Source organism: Periplaneta americana, chromosome 6 (assembly GCF_040183065.1).
Source record: "Periplaneta americana isolate PAMFEO1 chromosome 6, P.americana_PAMFEO1_priV1, whole genome shotgun sequence".
Classification (NCBI taxonomy): Eukaryota; Metazoa; Arthropoda; class Insecta; order Blattodea; family Blattidae; genus Periplaneta; species Periplaneta americana.
Genome location: NC_091122.1, coordinates 16959152 through 16977368, shown reverse-complemented (window position 1 = coordinate 16977368; position 18217 = coordinate 16959152). Strand labels below are relative to the sequence as shown.

The following is an 18217-nucleotide window of genomic DNA, read 5'->3' as shown; positions in this document are numbered from 1 at the left end:
CATGTAGCACCTATGGGCGAATCCAGAAATGCATATAGAGTGTTAGTTCGGAGGCCGGAGGGAAAAATACCTTTGGGGAGGCCCAGACGTAGATGGGAAAATAATATTAAAATGGATTTGAGGGAGGTGGGATATGATGATAGAGAATGGATTAATCTTGCTCAGGATAGGGACCAATGGCGGGCTTATGTGAGGACGGCAATGAACCTCCGGGTTCCTTAAAAGCCAGTAAGTTAGTAAGTAAGGAAGTAAGTAGTAAGTAAATAAGTAAGTAAGTAAATAAGTAAGTAAGTAATTAAAAACAGAAGTAGGTCTACGTAGAACAAGAAAAACTGAAAACACAAGAAGAAACAATAACAAAAATGAGAGGAAATAAAAGGAAAACCTAGTGAGAAATATGAGATAAAAAATAAAGAGTTAAATATAAGGAATGTGGGCAGCGTGGAGTTTGAACTAGGGAACAGAAGCACCTGCTGTTTTATCATGCAGAACTATTGTCACTTCCCATGCTCCTCTGCGGTTGACCATTCAAGTGTACAAGTAGCAGTTCCTGTTATAACAGCCTTGGGGAGGTCTGCAAGGTCAGAAACTTGTCTGATGTAACGTGGGTAAGACTCACACAGCTCTCCTTGAAGTGAAAGTCGATAGCGTAATGAAGTACGCAAAGAAAGACGTCACGACTTACTAGTGAAACAAACTGCAAAACAGAGGTGGGATTTCCCTACTCTGTCAATAATAAATAGGGACCGGATTTTTATGTAATTACATATTATATTCCTTTCAATCTAACCGTATATAAACAACAAATCTCTGCGAATCTCGTAATTACCATCAATATATTAAAATTTGATACTACATATTTTTACATATTTACCCCACATTACATATTATGGCTTGGTATTACATAAATCTACATACAGTATTTAGAGGTTTTATTCATTTTTACTTCTCTAAAAAGAAAAAAAAAAAAACTTCTGCTGGGGAAGTTTACAATTTGAAATACACAGATTTAAAAAGCCTTTTTACCTACCCAAGAAAAGATATATTTCGGGACGAAACATAACGTCCTTAGTTCCAGAAAGTAATAGAGGCACTCGCCCATACCGCCCACTGTAAATATGAATGAACAAAAGGCAACCTTTCTCATACAACTACCTTGTATAGTAAAAATCACTCAGAAAGTAGCGTTGTCTTCATGCAGTGGAGTGGGACGAGGACGACATGATTTGTCTCGAACTATAATTGTTCTGTACACGTCGTAACAAGCCGTTCCCATGCAATTTGCAACCTTACCCACCCTCTTCCTAATCCTTCCATGGAAAACCTGTGTCAAGTCTGACATGAGCCGCATGGTTAGGGGTTTTTATAATATCTACAGGGTGGGCACAAAGCTACCCCCTATAACTGACTGAGTAATGGCGGACAGTGAATAACCACGCGAGTGAGGCTCTTGACTAAACGGTGATTTTTAGCAGGTGAGTCTGTACACAGGCCAAATATTTTTAGCACAGATTTATTTCTTTGTACTAAGCTTTACATTTGTCTTTACATTTCATCAACATGTCTCCCCGTGGCCCAAAAATCGAGGAAATTGAATCTACCGTGCAACGAGTGGTGAAGGACGCGCTACGGGACATGCTACAAGACGCGGGCATGGTTCGAGTTCTCGCCGACACGATCAAGGACGCGGTGACGAGTGCAGTGGTAGTGGAACTCCAGAAAAATCTCGACTTCAACAAAGACTTAATTAGTGACTTCAAAAGTGCTCTGGAGCAAAAAGATCGTCGGATCGAGGAGCTAGAATACAAACTGGACGACTTAGAACAATACCAGCGACGCCAGTGTCTGCGTATTTTCGGTGTAGGTGAGAACAATGGTGAGGACACCGACGTGTTAGCGATTAGTGTGGCGGAGAAGGTAGGGGTGGACTTGAGTCTGGCCGACATTGATAGGAGCCATAGAGTTGGTAGGAGAGACGAGAATCGACCCAGACCAATAATTGTGAAATTCGCTAGTTACAGGAAGAGAAGCGAGGTCTTCCGAAACAAAAGAAAATTAAAAAATTCTGGCTGGACAATTCGGGAAGACTTGACGAAAACTCGCCACAACATCTTACGCGAAGCGATTACTAAATTTGGACAAACCAACGTGTGGACTCAAGACGGCGTCATCATTGTAAAAAGCGGCGACATGAAAAGAAGGATCACCCGTATGGCTGAGATACATAATTAGTAAGTCAAGGCAACTCCTCATAAGTTGTTTGTTATATTAAGAAAGTAATAGTTTAATAATTTAATACTAATTATTTAATTATTGTAGTAATACTATATTTAGTTGCATTACATCACCTCAGTAAATTTAGTCTATTTTAGTTAGGTTGGCACTATTGCCTATATCGTCCCGCTTTCTGTGGCATGCCCTCAGGCTGATGGCTCGTCTAGCCTCCCCGACCCTCCTCACTGTCGACAACCTGTTCCCACAACTCTATCCACTTGTCTGTCATCCTCCCCAACTCCTCCATTGTCTACCTCTCAGCTGTTAAAGCAGTCTTTCTCACCTGACCCCAAATCTTTGAAAATAGCACATTTAAATTGTCAAAGCATTATTCCTCATTTCCAGGAATTCTCTTCTATTTTCACTAATATAGATGTCCAATGTATTCTTGTTAGCGAGACTTGGCTAAAACCCTCATTGTCTTCCTCACTCGTTCACTTAAACGGCTATACTTTATGTAGAAATGACAGATTATACAAACGAGGGGGTGGAGTTTGCGCATATATTAGGAATGATCTGCACCCTAAAATTATTCTAAAATCACAAGGCGATGCATTGCGACCCGAATATTTGTTCGTAGAAATACAAGCAAGTCTTCATAAATGTCTCTTAGCAGTTATTTATAAGCCTCCCAAAGCTGGACATCTATCCGATTTAGAAAGCCCGTTAGCCGATCTTTTACCGCAATATGAACATGTCTTGGTTATGGGGGATTTCAATTTAAATCTTCTGGCAGTTAGATCAAATGGGACTAATCAACTCCGTAATTTGTTCGAAACTTTCAATCTAACAATTCTTCCACTCAATCCTACCCACCACACACCTATTTCCGATACTTTAATTGACCTAATCATTACGAATAATTCTGATAGAATTCTAACTTCAGGACAGTTACCAGTTCCGGGAATATCTGGTCATGATCTTATTTTTGCCGAGTACTCTCTTCAGTGCCCAAAAAATGCAGCTAAGGTAATTACTTACAGAGATCTAAAAGGCATTGACAACGACCAACTAACTTCTGACGCCTTACAAATGCCATGGCATACTATTTTTAATTTAATCACTGTTGACGAAAAAGTTGCCACCTTTAATGACATGATAATACAATTATTCGACAAACATGCACCTTTAAAGAAGAGACGAGTCACCCACCGACCCGCCCCATGGCTGAATGACAGTATTCGTAATCTTATGACGTCACGTGACGCTGCTTTCCGGAAGTACAGAAACAACAAATCTGCCGAAAACTTTAACAACTACAAAAAACTTAGAAACAAAACCACACAAAGCATTAGGAATGCTAAACGCCGTCACGCTCTGAGTCTCGTCGACCCGTCCGTTCCCCCGCGGTGTCTTTGGAATAACTTACGTGATATGGGAGTAGGGAAGAAAGCATCAGAAGCTGAAGTTATAAACATACCACTTGATAAACTCAATGAATACTTTACCTCACCTCCCACTATACGACCTGAAAAACAGTCAAAACTAAATACAATTAATACTCTCCTAGCTAATCCTCCTCCTTCTCGCGAAAAATTTTTCTTCTCGCACATTACTGATTCTGAAGTAAGAAGGGCTCTTAAAAGCATTAAATCTAAAGCACAAGGCTCTGACAACATAAGCATAGTCTTTATCAATAAGTTAGTTGATATCGTGCTTCCTGTAACAACCCATATTTTCAATTCTTCAGTTATCACGTCTGTTTATCCGCAACTCTGGAAAACAGCTTTGGTACGCCCACTTCCTAAAGTAAATTCACCAACTTCTGCAAAAGACTATAGGCCAATCTCCATTCTTCCCGTTTTATCCAAAGCCCTGGAACGCATCATTCATAAGCAGTTGTCAGACTACCTAATAGAATTTAATCTTTTAGACCCTTTACAATCAGGATTCAGAAATGGCCATAGCACTTCTACTGCTTTGTTGAATGTTACTGAGGACATACGCGCAGCCATGGATAAACGACAGGCTACTGTACTAGTTTTATTGGACTATAGCAAAGCCTTTGATTCTGTTGACTTCGATCTACTATTGACTAAACTACAAACGCTACACCTTTCTGATAGTGTTATCACCTGGATGTACTCCTACCTTACTGGCCGCCAGCAGCGTGTCATATCTAATAACCGTTTCTCATCCTGGCGTACTGTAGATACAGGAGTTCCTCAGGGATCAGTATTAGGCCCCTTGCTCTTCTCTATTTATATAAATGGAATTTCTAAATCATTTAAGCACTGCAGATATCAAATATATGCAGACGACGTTCAATTGTATATTTCAGCGCGTCCTGATGCACTAAATGATAGCATTAATAGTCTTAATGAAGATCTTGATTCCATCTCTTCCTGGTCTCAACAATTTGGGCTTAACCTAAACGCATGTAAATCACAGGCTATTCTGTTCGCGAACCGTAGATTAATTCCTGAAGTCAACGACCTGAATATTCCACCTGTGAAACTGGATAAAACAATCATCCCGTTTAGCTCTACCGTAAAAAATCTCGGAGTGCATTTCGAATCTAATCTTAGTTGGGATACGCATATTAAATATACATGTAAGAAGGCATTCTCTATTCTCCATTCACTAAAAAGATTGTATCATTATCCATCTAAATTAAAACAGACGCTGGTACAGACACTCATTCTACCTCACTTCGATTATTGCGACGTTTTGTTCAGTGATCTCAGGATTGATTCCGCCCAGAAACTACAGCGTGTTCATAACGCGTGCGTCCGCTTCATTTGTAATGTTCGATACTATGATCATATCTCACCTTCTTTCGAGAAGTTATCATGGCTTAGGTTACATGAGAGGAGAAATCTGCACTCACTTTCTCTCCTATATCGAATTATGCACACTTCATCCCCCTATTATTTATTCGCTCGTTTTCATACTCTCTCTCGCTATCATAATATTAATACTCGATCACAACGCGATAACACGCTAGAAATTCCACTTCACACATCATCTCTGTATTCCTCATCTTTCGCTGTTGCTACCTCTCGTCACTGGAACTCTCTGCCGCCTGAAGTCAAGGGCTGCCGAACATTGAAATCTTTCAAATCCAAGTTAGAAAATTATCTTATGACGAGTTGCCAAACTAACTTACTATTATGACAAGTGTTGTATTGCATGTTTCCACGTATTCACAATTTTTTTTTTATGTTCTAGTGATATTTAACTTACTTTATATTTTTGTTCTCATATTTTCCGATAATGGTATATCTCTAATGTGATAAGTTGAGCTATATATAAACATAATTTTCCTTACTGTGTATACTTAAAAATATTGTATTCATTGTATGCTTTGTACTGCACTATTGTATTACTACTATTAGTATTATTATTGCTATTAGGCCTGTTATTATTATTATTTTATTTATTATTATTATTATTAATATTATTATTATCATTATTGTTATCATTACTATTCTATTTATTATTATTATTATTATTATTATTATTATTATTATCAATAATTCTTATTTTTTTATACTTTGTAGGCCTCATTTATTTTTGACCTGCTGTTGACATTTTATTATGCTTTTTTTTTCTTTCTTTCTGTATGTTATATATTATGTCTGATTTCTTCTTACTTGTTGTTTACATTTTATTATTATTATCTTATTCAGTTTTGTGTGTACTTTGTAAATTTGTAGTGTTTCTATAACGCAGTTTTTACTCCTGGTTGAGTGTTAGAGAAGGCCGTATGGCCTTAACTCTGCCAGGTTAAATAAATCATTATTATTATTATTATTATTATTATTATTATTATTATTATTATTATTATTATTATTATTATTATTATAAATACCTCAAATATACACATTATTTATGTAATTCATAATTCAGACATACATCCACTTCACACTAACTTGTGTCCTAAGTGTCTAAAGGTTAGTAGGTATGTCCCCCATAATTCTCTTCACACAAAACAAAGCGTCGCCAGGTTCGGTGTAACATTCGCCTCCGCACCTCAGCTGTGATTTAATTTCGAACTTTCACTACAGATGGAAAAATAGTAATGTGTCAAGTGTGCGGTAAAAAAGTCGGGTGCTCTATGAAATCACAACTGGAGAGTCTTACCTATGCTATACCTGCCAGATATTGATATTAAATATTTTCATGATTTTACATATTTTGGTACATATTCAGCTTTTTTTCTTACGTAAATATGTACATATTTCACACCTTGATATTACATAAAAATCCGGTCCCTAATAATAAATGTAGGCTATTCTGCACTTATCAGGGGCATACCGGCACGTAGAATACGTTACCCAGTTTCGGGAATGAAACTGCAGTTGTGTTGGTTTGAATGTTTTATTTTTGTTTGGATTTACAAGTGGAGAGTAGGGGTCTATGATAAGAGAAGTAATTAATGAAGGACATGCAACCACTGAGCTTAACACTTCTTTTTTTGTTTATATGTACCACCTCGCCATAACCCAACAAATGACTATAAGAGGTCTGGATAATGGTAGTATAACAGAATTAGCAAAAACACCCCATTAACAAATTACACTTAAGCTCGCTAGAATTTCAACTTGAGACTCCAGTAGCATACAACTAGTTTATAGATAACATAAATCTTCAAAAAATTTTAATTAGATTCTATGGATAAAATTTTACCAGTTCATTCAACCAAGAAAGCCAAGTAAACAAACAAGTAAGCAACTGATCCAGTGGCGGTTCCTCGGGGGAGGGAAGGGAGGAACGTCCTCCTCACATTTTTCTTCTTTTGAAAGTAAATACCAATTGAAATATCTATATACATATAATTTGAACTGGTAATGGAAATTACGGGAAAACGGCTGAACGGATTTTAATGAGTGACCCCTCATTTTCATGCCTGGCATCCAAAGTTTTTCGGAAAAGTAGTAATTTTCAGTGAAATGTCAATTTTCCTACATGATTTTCCTATTTTCCAAAATCCATCTGTTGTCAGTTTTGAGAACTAATTTTATTGAATCACGGCCGACTTGATTGAATTTCAGAACAAAACACACACTACAATAAACAATAGGCTATTACACGAAGGCCATGACCTACAGGATTGCCGACATATTCAGAGCTCAATTCAATTTGTTACTAAAAACTGATTCTGCAGTGTATAATTTTCTGAGTACAGCTGTGTATTGGATATTCAAATCTACGAAACTTGAGGTGGTTTGATGACATTATTACCATTAGAAATTAAATATTATTATAGTTAATATCATGATGCATCTATTTTTTCATTAATTGTACATAATATTGATGCTATATTGATGACATGAAAGAGAAACATTTTGAGGTTATGTAAGTAAATGTAGAGAATATCTTTATTTAGATCTTTATTTCTATAATTTACTGAGTGGCTGCTATATATAACTACAAAACTTAAGTAAGATAATAATATTGTTATTAAAAATCAAATATTTTTATACTTATTAACCCAGTGGGGTTGGGTCTTTTTCATATACTTAATGGCAGTGTAGTGTAGATATTGATATGTGTCATTGTCTTCAGTATTGGTTCGAAAAAGCGCAAAAATTACAGTTCCTAAGGAAAGATAAAAAGGTATTACTTACTGATAAAATAAGAGGCCTAGAAAATTTTGTAGTCTCCAGATCATTTCAGCAGGATCTCTTAGTAGGATAAAATGATTTTACGCTCTACATTTCAAGTTCTACATGCAGCAGCTATACGAAAATGCTATTGTTCGAAAGCTTACCAAACTTTTGCCTACAATCCACAATGACCTGAAATACCTACTGCTATCGTCCTGACATTGATACTTGCGTTTTAGCGTTGAAACTCAAAAACTGAAGTTGGATAGGTTCAAGAAAAAGTATTTGGCCTAAAAAAATCCATTCAGAGGGAGTATATTTCATTATTATGGAAGCAAATAACTATCAAAAAGACAAGTATTCTTCATTGAAAATAAATCTGAAAAATTTTTATTTGAACGTCTAACGAACTTAGTTTGCAGCAGTATTTGCTGCACAAGCCACTAGTATGCCTTGAAATTCGAGGAAGATTCGATAATTTTTAAGTTCTCAGCTATAAGAAAACCTCGGTTGATCGAGTTTTGAACGACGCTCACTCATATGCTGCTAGAAAACTGTGAAAAGGATGCGAAATTGTTTGTGTGGAGGAAAGTCAATCCTTTCCTCCTTTACTGCAGTTAACACGCATAGACAACAGCGCGCTAGCGGCCAGAGAAAGAAGTAGAGTTTTAAAGCAAGTAAATGAACGGATAGGGAGGAGATCCTCCTCTGAATTAGCGCATGGGCGGGAAATAGAAACCGACTGGTCGTGCAGCAAGCTCGCTACCGCTGCCATCTAACGATGCTGCATTCAACCAGACTATAACACATCTAGGAGGAGGGACAATAAAAACAGTTTTAACGCAAAGCTATGAAAGACACCATATAAACTTTTTTTTAAATTCTAAATCAAAATATATTATTCATTGCACTTTATATAAGCTACTATTCATGGTTTGAAACTTTCGAGGATATCTGAAAGTTGAAGTTGAATTTATATAAAACAAAGAGGAAGTAGTTCTAAGTTAGTATCGCAGATATTTTTGGCCTCTGAAATTCACTTCCATTCATTGTCTACTAGACAGGACAACAACCATGTTGTCAGTTTTGTACAAATATGTTTGAAATTGAAAGTATTCCAAACTACATTTTTAACATAAAAAAATTAATCGGCCACCGGCAGCTTTGAACAATAATGGTAGTATGACTTTACAAGAACTGACATTCTTCAAAAGCATGTGATACTGAACTTGTAAAATGTACATGTGGCAACACAGACCACGTGGGTGGGTGCAGTGTTCTCGCTTTCCTAACAGAATATTTCTCATTCCCATTTCCGTAAAACGGTTCCGGTTACGTGTTAGTAGCTAGTCTCTTCCAACGCGTGTGATGCTGTAATGTGCGTGATAAATGCTGCGAGGTTGTGAATTTTCTTGTAATTGTTAATTTGTGCAATTATTCAGCAATGAATGGAAGTGAAAACATAATATATTTTGGACAATTTAGGAAACTCAGTTTACAAAAACAGATTATTGCTATACAAAAGGGAAGGTCAACCCTAACATTCATGTAAGCTCATTTGTAGCATGTTTCTCTCAAGAAGGTGTCATTTTGCGCTGTTAACTTCTTTCCTCCTCTTAAGAAATATGCAGGAGCCGCCACTGAACTGATCAATTGACCAACCGACCCAGCAAACAACAACCAACAAACTAGTGCAAACAATAAACAAACAAATGAATCAATCTAACAAGCAAACCAACGAAAAAAATCAATCTTTACAGCAGAATTCCTAGTATCCGGCAACTGTGGGACAAAGCCAGTGCCGGATAACTGATTTTGCCAGATAATTTGTAAATATGTTTATAGGTTATGTAGAGACACATTATACTGCATAAACATTTTTTTCCATGTTGAAATGTTGTAATTTTCACATCGATATTTAAAAATAAAGTTTTGAAATACGTACAATGTTTATTTTTAGTACTGAATATGGTAGGTCTAATGTACATTAGTGGCAAAAAAACCGGACCGACCCTTGTAGCTGATTTCAGAGCCTTGTTCACTCCAGAGCACGATAGACTGGTAACTAAGACTTTTGTGGTTCGAGTCCTGCCTGGGAAGAAAAACTTTTTTTTGCTCCTTATTCAAATTTATTCCCAATACTTTTCGATTGCTGGTAAAATTCATGTTCTGGGAATAATAAGTTAATTAAGTAGTAAAATATCGCTGCAATCGAAAAGTATTGGGAATACATTTAAATAAAGGACAAAAAAATTCCTTCCCAGGCAGGATTCGAACCACGAAAATCTTAGTTACCAGTCTATCGCGCTCTGATGTGAACAAGGCTCTGAAATCAACTACAAGGGTCGGTCCGGTTTTTTTTTGCCACTAATGTACATTCATCAGTTCATTATTATTGTAATGCAGTAATACATAATAGCGTAAAAAATACTAAGGGCCGTATTCATAGACATTTTTAGCGCGGGCTTCCGGTGGATGATCAGCGTTTTTCGTATTCATAAACCAGTGTTAGGGATAGGATATGATTTGAATTCTGTACTAGTAACCAGTGGGTAGCCGGGGCTAGCTTAGTACGCTCGTAGCGCGTGCTGCGAAATGTCTATGAATAGCACTCTAAAAGTTTTCGTAATCTTATGACAATTTTAAATGTCGGTCATGTGAGTCATGTGACATGAAGAGCAGTGTAGCCAATGTTGCAAATATGAATACAATGAAGTAACGCTTGATGATTTGAGCGTAAGAACATTTCGCTTGCGTTTCATGGAATCCATTGTGCAACAGCAGCGCTTAGCGCAGGGTTGCCAGATAAATGAAACGCAATCGTCGTACCAACTTATGATAATTGTCGTACATTCATCATTTTACTATTTTATAGATAGTACGCACAAATATATTTCACATAACACCCAAAAAAATGGTTCATAGGCCTATAAATATACATTCATTCATACATAGTGTTCTGTCTAAGGGCAGGTCTTTCACTGCAAACCCAGCATTCTCCAGTCTTTCCTATTCCAGCATGCATTTCTTCATCCAGTCAAGAATATTAGTAGGCCTAATTAAGTTATAGTTGATATCCACAATGATATTTAGCATTCAAATTACCATTTCTTCATCAACACTGTCGTTTTCGGTAAAGCATGTACGATGAAGCTTATTATATTGAAAGTCAGCAGAAACTTCATCTTTGGCTGGTGCAATGGGAGATATTTAATATAAATCATTGCGGCAGCTGATGATTACATCAAATTAATCCACCTGCAGTCGTCTCAAATCCGACACCGCTAAAATGTCGCCGCGTTTAGATTTCTTAATCCTACTTCGGTACTATTTCATTAATAAAAACAAAAACTTTCATTGCTGAACATACAGTGAAGTTATCAGATCTCTGAACTCGTGTTACTTTGATATAACCGCACCATACATGAAACCTGGAGCTCAAGATGACGAATTTATGACTTGCATGGCAAGTGCAGTCACCATATTGATTTTCAAAGCATCTCTTATCCCTTTAAAGTACCATACAGTATATGTGTGATCAGGGATATTAGTCAATTACATACTGAGTGAAGAAAAGTTATCTAGAAAAGGGGCAAATTAACTGTTAATTTTTTAAAATTATAGTCCGACATTGTGAGTTCCAAAATAATTTTGTCCCTTCAGTAAAATAGTCGTACAAAATTGCGTACGACTTAGAGTTTAGTCGTACCTCGTACAATTAGTCAAAATAGTCGTAAGCGTACGACTATAGTCGTACATATGGCAACCCTGGCTTAGCGGTAATAGCCATGATACTATCCATCACTCGAATGAAACTTTTGTGCGCTGTAGGAACAGAGAATTTCACACTTTCTTATTTAGGCTCATCCATCACATCTTCGAAACGGGTGAGCTTAAGTGGTAAATTGAAAGGTATCGTCTATGCGCATTGTTGCAAGGTCCAAGTGACAGATTACTGATGCTACCGATATACTCCAGGGGTATAACGGCTTTTTTTTTGGTCTATGTTTTCACGCGTGAACAATGTAAAGAGTAAACACGATATGCAGCATGCGCGATCCATCAAAACCATTCTTCGTCCGACTCTTTCCTTTCGAATGAATGACTAGCCAAAAGTGCCGTATGGTATTGCCGGTATTTGGGTGCCGGATACGAGGGATTTTACTGTACTTACTTACAAATAGCTTTTGTGCGAGATCGTGCGTATTTGCTTGCTTTCCGCACAAAACCAATACGCGGTAAGTGTGAAATACCACATTCAGTATTCCCAACGTAACACACATAACAATTTCCCTCTTCTTACCGCTTAAGCGCCATATTCATTTTACTGCTTTAGGCTTTTAACATATTATTTTTAGAGACGTTTAACATAGTATTAATTATAAATTGGAAACTTACCACTGCAATTTCACCTAAATTGCACTGTTAATTATTGTTTTTAAATATTTGCAAAAATTAAGTAAACTCTACAACACCTCAAAACTAATTTGTAATGCAAGTAACATTAAAGAAGCCGTGAAAAAATCAAAAAGATTCCAGATGCCGATGTTATTACTGCAATATGTTATATAAATAATATTGTTAAAATATTAAAATGAAAAATAAATCATTACATAACCTTACCGTTTGTTTTAAGCTCGCATTTATAGACTGGGGGAAAAAAAAAGACAGACGTATATCACGGCCTGCTGGAATATAGTAAACACAGAAAACATTTTATAGTAACAATGTTGAAGATAGATATATTTGTTTTCCAGTGTTGCCGTCATTGAACAGAAACCAAGATGGAGATTTCATTGCAACTAATTAGAAATTCCTCTTTCAGGTATGTAATACACGATCTTCGCACAAAATAATGTATGATACACGAGCGGTATGTTTGTTTTCATGTTCTAGGAAATGAAAAAAGCTCAACTACGTTTCGCTTTTTCAATCTTTTCCTCCAACATGAAAACGTCAACATACCGCTCTTGTAACGCATATTACTATTACTATTACAGAACTGGCAGGTTCACTGCGCCCTCACATAAGCTCGTCGGTCTCTATCATAAACAATATTAATCCAGTCCCTAGCATCATATCCCACCTCCCTCAAATCTATTTTAATAATATCCTCCCATCTACGTCTCGGCCTATCCCAATGATTTTTTTTCCCTCAGGTATTCTAAACAACATTCTATATGTATTCCTGGATTCACCCATACGTGCTACATGCTCTGTCCATCTCAAACGTCTGGATTTAATGTTACTAATTATTATGTTAGAAAACAATACAATGCGTGCACTTCTGCGTTGTGTAACTTTTATAAATTCTCCTGCAACTTCATCCGTCTTAGCCCCAAATATTTTCCTAGGTAATATACATTACATTAATTGTCACACTGATATTAATTTATGTTTCTTCTAGAAAACTAATAGAACGATTGAGGTAATGAAGGTAATAAGAACACAGAGGGCACAACAAATGCAGATAATCGAATCCTGTAGGCCTATAATTTTAATTGTTGTAGCCTATTCACGACAGGTTTGGAAGTAAATCCCGAAAAGACAAATTAGCCTATATGAATATGTCTCGTGACGAGAATATTGTACGAAATGGAAATATAAAAATTGGAAATTTATCTTTTGAAGGGGTGGAGAAGTTCAAATATCTGGGAGCAACAGTAACAAATATAAATGATACTCGGGAGGAAATTAAACACAGAATAAATATGGGAAATGCCTGTTATTATTCGGTTGAGAAACTTTTGTCATCCAGCCTGCTGTCGAAAAATCTGAAAGTTAAAATTTATAAAACCGTTATATTACCGGTTGTTCTGTATGGTTGTGAAACTTGGACTCTCACTTTGAGAGAGAAACAGAGATTAAGGGTGTTTGAGAATAAGGTGCTTAGGAAAATATTTGGGGCTAAGAGGGATGAAGTTACAGGAGAATGGAGAAAGTTACACAACACAGAACTGCACGCTTTGTATTGTTCACCTGACATAATCAGGAACATTAAATCCAGACGTTTGAGATGGGCAGGGCATGTAGCACGTATGGGCGAATCCAGAAATGCATATAGAGTGTTAGTTGGGAGGCCGGAAGGAAAAAGACCTTTAGGGAGGCCTAGACGTAGATGGGAAGATAATATTACAATGGATTTGAGGGAGGTGGGATATGATGGTAGAGACTGGATTAATCTTGCACAGGATAGGGACCGATGGCGGGCTTATGTGAGGGCGGCAATGAACCTTCGGGTTCCTTAAAAGCCAATAAGAAGTAGTAGTAGTAGTAGTAGTAGTAGTAGTAGTAGTAGTAGTAGTAGTAGTAGCCTATTGGATTAAAAAAAAAATGATGGAATAGCCGCATATGCTCAAAGTTTTTTTCTTAACGTGGAATTCTCTATAGAAAAAATACAATTTACTGTAAAAAAAACGCTAGTGTCAGGAAAATGTGGCAGATGAAATTTGTATTGGCTGTCTATAACTTGTCAAAATATTTACATTTACTTCCCTAACATCCTGTATTTATTGGTTTATTAATTTATTTATCGATTTATTTATTTATTGATTTATTTACCGATTTATTGATTTATTTATTTATTTTTACTTATTTATTTATATTTATTTATTTATTTATTCTGGTGTAGTTAAGGCCATCAGGCCTTCTCTTCCACAATACCAGGAATACAAATACAATAGTAGAAATAAACAGAAAAAAATACACTATACAAAGTAAAGCTACACAAGAAATAGAGAGAGAGAGAGAGAGAGAGAGAGAGAGAGAGAGAGAGAACACTACAAACAAAGTAAAACCACACAAAAATATACACAGGTTGCAGTCACACAAACTTTAAATGAGTGATTAAGTACCATAATTAATCACTGCAGAATTGAATTGAAAAGTCCACTGCAAGAATGATGGATGTCATTTGGAATACATTTTGCAGGAGAAGCAATTGAAAGTTTGAAATACTTAGCGCTCAAACCTTAACTGTGATTTTCTGATCATTACTGGACAATGGCTATCAGTGTTAATGCCATATAACTCTGTATGTACATTCTATATTTCTTAAGCTATGCATTGACAGTCTTGGTTCATTTTCGACACGAAAGTGACATCCATCATTCTTGCAGTGGACTCTTCAATTGTATTAATTTTAAAGTCTTAGTCGCTTTAACTCTAATATGACTGCTTGAGGGAAGGTGAGGAAGAGAAAGTTCGAGAATTTGGCCTGCCTTATTTACAAAGCTGTACGTTGCATTTCTTCGGAATATAATCACATATTTCAGCTACTCCACTTAACCTTCAAATTCGTTTAATTTTTCCATCCTTTTAAGTATCTACAATAAAAAAGTCTGAGGACATTCAGTGAATTTTCACTGTATGTCTACTTAATGAGGTGAACAGCTTTTGAATCACTTTTCCGAAGCTATTCACGCAATTCAGTAACGCAAGGTTGGCGCTCTATGGATGTAATATGTGTGCGCCATTCTAGAATGAGTAAAATCAAAATGACAATGCCTCGACTTCAAGCTTCGAAAAAAAAAAAAAAAAAAACCCACAATGTGAAAATTTAGTATTTTTTTTTTTTTTGGAAGGTCACTGATGACGTAAGGAATGTAATAATTAAATGTGACGGAATTGAGTAGGAAACGGGTGATGGCTTTTGTAATTAATATTATCTCAGCATTTGCCTAGAGAGACTTCGGAAGCCACTAGCTTCTCGTTTTCAACATTTGTCCTCATATCACGAAATAGATACTCGTTCACAACATCATATCACACTCTCCATTCCTAAACACAGAACATCCTTCTACTCTTCATCTTTCACCGTCTCTGCAGCTCATCTCTGGAACTCTCTACCACAACATGTCAGAGACTGTAGGACATTGCCTAGTTTCAAAAATAAATTAAAATTGCACTTTTTCAACTCATATTCCTTTCAGTTATAAGCCCTTTCCTCTGCGATAGTTTTGTAAAAATATAGGCTATATATTGCTTTTCCTTCCTTTCCCCTTTTTGTTCCCTTTATCAGCTAACGAATTTATTATCATACCCTTCTATTATGAGTTTTACTTAATTTTCTTTCTTTTTTTCTTTTTTAATATTTTATTATATTCTATTTCATTATATTCTTCCTTACGTTTTCCATATTAACCATTTGTGCTAAATGAGTTGCTTTTGCTATATTCCAATGTATTTTACTTTCTTTTTTCTATTATGGTATTATTTTCATGTTGTTTAGTGTCGATTTTATTATGCTATTATTATTTCTCTTTGTAATATGTTAGTATTCTGTTCTGTAACTTTTTTGTTAAATTTTAACTGCTTGAATACTTTGTGACCTGGTAGAGTGTAAGAGAAGGCCCTATGGCCTTAACTCTGCCAGTATAAATAAAGAATTATTATTATTATTATTATTATTATTATTATTATTATTATTATTATTATTAAAAACCCTATTCTGGATAGCCGGGCCTTGGGATTGAACCCCAGATATTCCGAATACAAGGCAGGCGTGCTAACCTTGATACTACCGTGCTAGGAATAATAATAATAATAATAATAATAATAATAATAATTTTTACTATGTTATTTTACGACGCTTTATTAACATCTTTGGTTATTTAGCATCTGAATGAGATGAAGGTGATAATGCCGGTGAAATGAGTCCGGGGTCTAGCACCGAAAATTACCCAGCATTTGCTCATATTGGGTTGAGGGAAAATCCTGGAAAAAACCTCAACCAGGTAAGTTGCTCCGACCGGGAATCGAACCTGGGCCACCCGGTTTCGCGGCCAGACGAGCTAATCGCTACTCCACAGGTGTGGATAATAATAATAACAATAATAATAATAATAATAATAATAATAATAATAATAATAATAATAATAATAATAAACAATAATAACTGTTAGACTTTTTAGGACTGTACCACTATGGCCGGCTTTTTCAATATGTCATAATTATGTAAACCTATCTGAAATTGCACACTCATTTAATCATAAAACAAATTTCATCAAACAATATTCTTATTAGCTACAAAAAATCTCATATACTAGATATGTCTCTTTCATGAAAGTATGAGGACTTTGAAATACTATTTCCGGAGAGCTTTTCTTTAAAGTTTTCACTTAGACTATTCTAGAGTCACTTCGTGATCTTCTTTCATTTTCTTTAGGAACCTTAGCTACACTTGACTATTCCCTGTCAAAGTTTCTGGAAGTCGAACACGGATCCCTTACAGTTGCAGTTAATGTCAATGTCTTATTGTTTAATATGAAGGTTTAATATGCATGTTTAGCCAACAGTCCAAAGACTAATTGTAACTTCATAAGTGACACGAATAAGGCATCGTTCATGAGGCAAATAAGCCAGGAAATAATGAGGTAGGTTGGTCAGTTCCTTTTCCTCTCCATTGCATACATCGCCAACTAGCTACATATTACACTAATCAGACTTCAGATACATACAAACAATTATTCTTCCTCTGACACATATCGTCAAGTGAGATGTACTGCCTGATAATAGATGTACATATCAGCCAGAACCTAAATCAGAGATAGTAGCTATGCAATTTATTAAAATTAAATAATCAGGATATTGAGTAGAATTTGCTTTACACTATATTAACCACTGCATCAAGATACGGGATCAAAGAGAATCGAACATATGGAAAGCAATCATTTGTCTATTTTAGTTTCAACCCGCCATTTCAGTTGCTGAAAAGTAGCAAAAAATAACGAGGTTATTTTGTTTATAAGTGAGATTCCATGGCAATCAAAACGGCTTTTTATAGAATGTTTCTTCTTTCCTGTTGTCATGGTAATGAAGAACACTATATTTAGGTCTCCTCAAACATCGCAACACAAGATGCTGCTACTTCTTGACTATTTTCTTTACTTGAAAATCACAAGTGAATGAATTTCTTTCGTTTCTTTTTTCTGTTTCCTGGGAAACTGCAATTTTGCTACTGTAAAATAAAATATGTAAACAGCGAATTCTATTTTTCTTAATGCCATGGTAACAAAAACATTTATCGCTAAACCTCGTAACATAAGGGTATTTTTTTTTTATTCGCATTGTAATTTTCAAACGAAAATATGAAATAGAAATCTGGAGAATATAAAAACAATGCCATGATTTTGGTTTCTTTTATTGTATATTTTCTTTACTAGGAAATAAATGGTTAGGATTTTGTTTCTTTGTTCCGCTTCTACGAAAATGAAATTCTTATTACTAGAAATTTAAACAACGCCTTCTCTTTTTCTTGCTGTCATGGTAACGCGTAACATTTATATAACCTCGGAACGAAAGCGTTCTTTATTTTTTTTTGTCTTTATGGTAATAGACAAAAGAAGACGAAGTTATTAGATGTAGGAGAGGGCGTTGGAAATAAAATACAG

The 18217-nt window shown here is 35.7% G+C and overlaps 1 protein-coding gene across 3 annotated transcripts in view; it reads right to left on the bottom strand.

Moving 5' to 3' along the window:
* Epac (Exchange protein directly activated by cAMP) overlaps positions 1-18217 on the bottom strand; it is a 643268-nt gene that overhangs the window by 97189 nt on the left and 527862 nt on the right. The window lies entirely within an intron of this gene.